Raw genomic sequence first — 7620 nt, 5'->3', positions numbered from 1 at the left:
GGTCCAATCACTATTACTAATCTTAAGTAAGTATGTACATAGAATTCTTAGACTTTCTCTATCTGATATTAATCATAAGGTAAGACCGCTTTATATGTTCCAGCGTCAACTTACAAAAGATGTGTTCAATCGGGTAAGATGGCAAAGGGTCTTATGATAGGTCAAGCGGGTGAAAATATGTTAATCTATAGAGTGGTTTTAACATACTCCCTTCCTAATGGTGATTGCGTCCTCACATCACCCAAGTTGGTGGTGAAGTTGTTTTTTGGGTGAAAAGATGTGGATGGTCCAGGATACAACATGAAGGTGACGTCGTGTAAGGTTAAGTGGTATGGTTCGGGATCGATCTGCAACTCGATGCAGGGTGTATTGGTCATAAACTTTGGGTGGTAGGCAGCTTGTTGAGGTAGCATGAAAGGTATAGGCGCTGTAGAATTTCTTCATGTGCCATGTCTCCTGGTGTGGAAATGGATGGGACCAACCACCTTTAAAACTAGGTAGTTGGTAGATGCGGTCCACACCCTATGTGATTGGTGGAATGAGTGCCACGACCACAATGGAATGATTTACATGGGTAGATGGCAATCTGGAACTTCTTGGCACGCACGACATGATATTATACTCCCAGCGCATAGCGTGATGCCTAGAGGTTAGGCTTCTTTGTGGTAAATACATCATGACGTTGTGTTGGTATTAAAATAGAGTTGAAGCAGAGGTTGCATGCATTGAATCTCTTTGGAGGTACCTGTAAGGTCAAGGGTTCTTTAGGTGATGGGTCGACCACCCAGCCACGGTCCCCCATCCAAAAATGTACCTAGAGGGTTGGTGTTGACAAAGTTTATTACAAGCTGACAGATGCGAGATGTGAAAAAAAATGTGATGCTCATAGTGAAATATATAAGTGATGTGTATGGGCAATGGGCTAAAGGTGTGCACATGTTTGTGTATACTTTGAGATGCGAGATGTGAAAAAAATTATCATGTCCATAGTGAAATATACATGTGAGATGCATAGGCAATGGGATGGTGTGTCCATGTGTGTGCACATCTCCAACTCAACTACTTTCTTCGACTCTCTTTGCTGCTTTCTTTGACATTTACTCGACATCCCTTTTTTGGGGAAGTTAAGATCATTAGATTGGTGATGCAGGACAGCTAGCTTTGCTCATAGTTGCAATGGAGTTGGGTGGCTTGTGGGGCTAGGGATTTGGCATTAACAAGCACTCAAGATAGGCAATGTGGAGCAATGGGTGTAGGACCAAAGAGGAGACTACAAAAGGTTCTTTCTCATTGAGGAAATTCCAAGCGATGGGTTAGGTTTCTTGCGCCTACCACTTGCACCCTCGTCCATAAATGTACTTGGATAGTTGTCGAAGATGAGGCTTAATTTAAGTACTTGAGATATCAACTCCTGTTGATGTGTCTAATAGATGTAGAGTCCATGTGTATATTGGAGATGTCATACATGGGCATGGGGCAAAAGGTGTGTGCCCATGTAGAAGTTCCTTCCGGTGAAAACTCCAACACACCATTTTTTTAAACACTTATTTGTATGCTTTCTTCAACTCTTACACACGGTTTGAGATAGAGGGTTGAGTGTTGATGTGTAGTGAGGCTAGCTAATGAGGAGGGTGTGAATGAGGTTGGGTTATCCATGAGAATGGAATAATATAGGACACTCACTATGGCATTTACATCGGTAAACTGCAAGCGATGGGTGGCTTGCCAGACATGGCCAAATGGATCTAGGTGTTGCTTGAGCCTCTTTTTGAAAATTTGGTGGCTTGTTGCTTGGAATGTGGCTATAATGGCGAAAAGAAATGAAGCATGACGGAGCTTACATGGCTTCGAGATGAACTTGTAGATTGTTGGGTAATACTGACCATGGCATGCAACCTCTAGGGTATCTCTACCTCACTTTGTTTTAGAATGGTTGGAGAAATGTTTTGTGCCTTAGAGGGAGATGCTTTTGTTGGTGTGGCGGCCCTCTCTTCTCTCTAGTTAGGTTCTCTTCCCACTTCTCTTCTCGGGGGAGGTTTTCATGTACTCTCTCTCGTCCTCTTTCTCTCTCTTTCTCTATCTCTCTCGCCTCTCTCTCTCTTGCTTTCTCTCCTCTCTCCTTTTTTCGGCTCTTGCTTTCTCTTCTCTCTCCTTTTTCGGCTCTTTCTCTCCTCTTGAATAAAGTAATTAAAAACGTAAAAACATTCAAGTTTTTTTTTGAGTGATGATGTGGCACACTTGATGCCACATGGCAACATGGACATGTATTACCATGTGGCACACATATCTCTTTTTTTGGGTGATCACATGGCACCCTGATGCCCCATGGCAACATGGGCTTATGTTGGAACCCTAATCTTGTTTTTCAAGTTTTTTCTTTGGGTGGCTTTGATGCTACGTGGCACACATAACCCTAATAAAAAAATTCAAGATTATGATGATGTGGCACCCTATGTAATGTGGCAACATGGGCTTGTTGATTTTTGGAAAACTAGCTGCCAGAATTGTCCAAAAAACTTCGAGTCCATGTCACTTACTATGTCACAAGGTAGACCATACAACTTAAAAAGCTACTTAACAATTTGTTATGTGGAATTAATTGCTTTCACAGTCAACCTTGTGGGTAAAAATCTTGCCATCTTCATCATCATGTCTATCCAGATAGCATCATGCCCTCTACTAGTTTGTGGTAATCCAACAATAAAATCCATGGAAATACTTTCACATTTGTTAAAAGGAAACTCTAGAGGATGTAACAACCCTCGAGTCCTAAGGCATTCAACCTCGCTCACTTGACATTAATCACATTTTACCACAGTCATGAATATCCACCTTCATTTTAGGCTAGTAAAATATCCATTTACCAAATCATAAGTCCATTGTTTTACCCTTGGATGAGTTTTGGTAGGAGCATCATGACATTCAAATAGGATCCTCCTCCTAGTCTTAGCATAATCGAGTAGGCAAACTCTATCATCTTGGAACAACCACCATTTTTGAATTAGGCACTGACCTGTCGACCACCCTAGTAGATGGTATCACCTATGAGTCTTGCTCCTAAATTATGGAACTCCCTGTATGGACCTGCTTCCAATACTACTCAAATGATGAAACTCCCTACTTGGACTTGATTCCAATACTCACTAAAAGTCCCATCGGTCTAGCCCTCTCGATCTTGCTCAAAAGATCCACTTCCCTAATCCTAGTCAAAGCGTATGTAACCTGGTTCAAACTACCCTTCCTAAACTTTATTTCCATGTGGAAGCCATGCCTTCCTCCCCCTCAACTTAGGTTATAATATCACATATGTACTTGATTGACTCATGGTGGGTCAAAACAATTTTTTTGGATCTATCTAAGTAATGTCTCTAAATTTTCAATTCATGAATTACTACATATAACTCTTTCTCCATGTGTGCGCTTTTGCCGCACAGGTCGTAAGCTGGCGAACACCGTATGCGAGCCACGAATGGCTGCAAGCATACAACTAGGAAAGCAAGCTCAAACAGAATGCAAAAGGTGTGTCACTCACCGCTCAACCGCCGCCTTGAAGGATTCCCCCGTCTCGCAGTGAAGAAGGAGCCGCCGTCGCCGCTCTACCGCCTCTCCGCCGCCGCCGTGCCGCTACACAGTGCTCGATCGCTCTCTCACTCTCTCTCTCTCTCTCTCTCTCACACACACGCAGGAGAAGGAAACCAAGGAGATAAGGCAAGAGCACTCTTGTATTCACAACACATGAAAATGAGGGTTTTAGGGTTACATTTGACTCTTATAGGTGACTTGGCCGTTCACACATGGGCGTCCATACATGGCTGGCCGATCCTAACCCTTACCCTGCTGATATTCAAGGTGCGCCTCTCATCGGCAATCACCCAATCCCTTTATCCTTAACATATGGTGCCGACAAGCCCAGCCCATGACTCAGAATATTTAAATTAATGACGTAAAACATAGTACGTCTCAATGTCCGTCATAGGTTAACATGCCCCCCTTCCTGATGTAGATTCCGTCCTCGGAAGCTATGGTATGGTAAGCTCGATAGGGTTGTTGTGGTGGACCGTCTGTAAAACAGGGAAGTAGAGTGAAAGTATGCTGGAATTCAAAAGATATAAAGTGTATAAATTCAAGCATGTTAGACCACAATCGATGTTGCTATGAGAACTTAGTTTTAAGGGTCATATGAATGAGCTAGTGTAGCAAATTAACAGGAGTTTAAAATTATTGAAAGTAAATCAAGAGTTAGCAAGGTGTCAAAGGTTAATCAAGGTTTATAATAACTGACCTAAGTCAAGGAAAATAACCAAGCTTAATAAATAAACAGATGACCACACTGTGTCTAATCTAAGAACAAGTTAATACCACGAGCCTAGGGACACAAGAAACATGAGAGTTACAAGAGCCTTTTGCCTTTATTTCTTTATGCACGTGACAATTTTTATACACAATGGCGACCTTCCTAAGGCAAAACTAACATCGATTCTGGTACCATGTTTAACACAAGGCATTATCCAGGAATCTATTAGCTCACTTTAGGCAAGGCTACCCCCTATCAACCAAGGCATCGGTGTGGAGTAGAATACTCCTCGCCTACCAAGTATTAATAAGGCGATAGGCCAACATTAAAGCACATCATAGACTTGTATTGCCATTTATTGTAGGCTCTTTTTTTTTTATTTTTTTTAAAATAATTTCTTTGATCTTCGCTCCTGAACTATAATTTGTCTTGCATCCTTTCTAAAAAGGGGTAAAAGCTATGTCCTAGAGGTCAACACACACATGGCCAGGTGTCAAACATTAAGATGGTTTGACCCTAGACCTAAGACAATCGTATTCCAAGGTTAACTAAAGATGTCATGCATTCTCAGGAATATATCCAATAAGGTTAAGCTCATTGATGATTTACACTAACACGTCAAGCAACTTCAAAAACTAAGTAGTTCATTGACAATTTCCATGTGGTCATGCATTATAGTTCATGCAATTAATTGAACAGAAAAAACGAAAGAGAGTGGGTATGGAAGAATTACACCTGTATTTTGGAGATCTCCTTGATTCGATGAGAGAAATGCCCACAATTTGATGAGATATTTATGTATGAGCGTTGCGGCTATCTCAGGACTTGAAAGCGAACCCACCTCAAACTTTTCAACCTGTACAATCAACTAACAAGCACTATACCTCGACAGGCACATCAGTGTGAAAAATTAAAGACTCGTTTAAGGAATCCAAACTAGAAAAAACTTAAAAACACTAACCTACCTACCAGTCACCACACTACTACTGAGGATACGGTAAGAGGATGTTGTAGAGTCCTGGCTCTAGCCCTAAGGCTAAGCCTCTATCCGCATCATCCAAATAAATAAAGTCAACCTCAGTAGTGCCATGAGTTTCATCCGTCCATTCATCATTGTCAGATATTTCCTTTTCATTCTCCCATCCACATAAACTCATCAAGAATGTAACCATGCGAGGATAGTCATCTTGTGGAAAAGGAAAGCATTGGGCTATCGGGGATATTTCCTCTACGGAGTAGGGGTCAGTCATGGTCAATAGGCGAATTAGCCATTCTAATTCCTCAACATTTTCCTCTCTGGCTAGTACATCTATATGATCCCATTCAGTTTCAATTACAGGATAGCACATGTGAAATATCTGAGAAAGGTACAGATGATACCTCTCATCAAAGGTGGGAGTGGATGAAGTGTATGATGATCGTGCATCTGCCATATCTGCAAACACAGATATAGCATCAATAGGTTTATGACAGGTCAATCTAGTTCTTGATTGGATTCGGATATTTCTCCTCTTTTTGTGCTCTTGCTCTTTTTACTATTTTTTGTTTTTCTTTTCTTTGTTTTTTTTAAAAAAAATGTATGAAGCTATATATATACATCCCCTTGAATTTGGCAATTACATGGTCAGGGGAGAAGGTTAAGGAGGAAGCATTAGAATGTCGAGCGTGAGTACATGCTCCCCCTTTCCTTGGGTAGATCATATTATTTGCAATGATGTTGCAGCCTCTTGGAACCAATTTGTCCGGAGGGTCATAGGTTGTGATGTGGGCAGATAGCTTTTTATGACCCTTGTGGGCACATCCAATTGCAGAGATGGTAGTGTACGCTCCCATTGACGAATGGAGGAAATGGTTTCCGATGATACTATTACAAGGGGAGATGTAGACTCATCGGTTTTTTGTTGGGTGTTGTGACAAGAGTAGGTGTAGAGCATGTAGAAACTTCTATATGAGTGTGTGCCTGGCATGAGGAGCTAGAAGCTTCATGTGGCTCCCCCCTTCATGAGCTAGGTGGTAATGATCGATATCGTTTGGGAATCCAAACTAACTCTGGAAGAAGTGGTGCGGAGCACTCTGTTACCTTTCCCTTACCACGGTCTTGAATTGTCATTGAGGTGGCAACAATTGGTTTGCAAGGTTTTACAGGTGATGTAGAGGGATTTAGCTATGTTTAGGAACCCAAATCTGGTCATTCCCCTCGTAGTACCCTTGGGCTACTAATAATTTTTTAGGGATCCATCGCGATGTTACATTGCCCTTTCTCGGGTGGGTAGCTGCTTTCCTTTTACGAGGCTTCTTGGTGGCTGAACGAGATTGAGCAGGGGAAGTAGCTATTAACGAAGCTTTTGGGACCCATTTGTATGTGTTTTTTGGCATAGTAAGCGGAGCTTTAGAGACCACCCTGCATGTTTCCACTCTTGGCGTTGAAGTGTTAGAGGGGTGGCAAACAATCAAAGATGGTTTTGCCACTGGACTTTGTGATTTTTCATTATCTAGCATTTGAGTGGATGACTTAGGTGCGGGATTTTGAGCGGTCAGACCTAGTGTTGGTTCTTGCATTGTGACTCGTCTAGTTGCCCAATCGATATTGCACTTGGTGGCCATCATCCATTTGCGCCCTAAGTTTACAGTCCCTTCCATGGTACCCGTAGGCATCACCAAAAAGCTTTGAATTACGGTCCCCTTGTCATAGGCAACCGGAGTGTGCAGAACTCCTGAGACAGGGGTTTTTTTCCTGTTGATTCCTTGAACTTGGATAGCACTCTTGGATAAAGGTGGTTTTCCAAGTTGACACCACACGCCATATGATAGCAAATTGTGTTGAGCTCCTGTATCCAATAATGCATTATACAGCACCTCCCCGTAAGGACTCTGTAACTCAATTGGGTATCTTAGAGGCGGGTCAGATTCCAGTGCATCCTCCTCTGCTTCCTCGAAAAATACTTGCGTAATTCCAAAGTTGGCTTCTCGTTGTCGCCTAGCACGCTGTTGACGTTCTTTGGCTTCGACTCTCGCTTGTATCTTTTTAAGCTCAGCTTGTTCTTTAGCTGCCTTCTTTTGATGGATTGCATGTAACTCCTCTTGGCTCAGGGGGTCATAGTATCTTTTGAATTTACTCCCATTAAGGAATCCAATGGTTTCAACTCCGTTGAGAGTCTCCACTCTGATGGTACCTTGCGGGGTAATTTCACATACTCTATACGGTCCCTTACCAGCATATTTGAGCTTCTTCTTTTCGTTACGCACTCCATACATCAGGACTTTATCCCCAACCTTGATGTCCTTATCCTTCAGGTGGCGATCAAACCATTTTTTCCTTCTATCCT

Source organism: Cibotium barometz, chromosome 22 (genome assembly GCF_041138505.1).
Source record: "Cibotium barometz isolate CiBa-2024 chromosome 22, ASM4113850v1, whole genome shotgun sequence".
Classification (NCBI taxonomy): domain Eukaryota; kingdom Viridiplantae; phylum Streptophyta; class Polypodiopsida; order Cyatheales; family Cibotiaceae; genus Cibotium; species Cibotium barometz.
The sequence above is the reverse complement of the archived record's forward strand: the minus strand, read 5'-3'. Positions refer to the sequence as shown.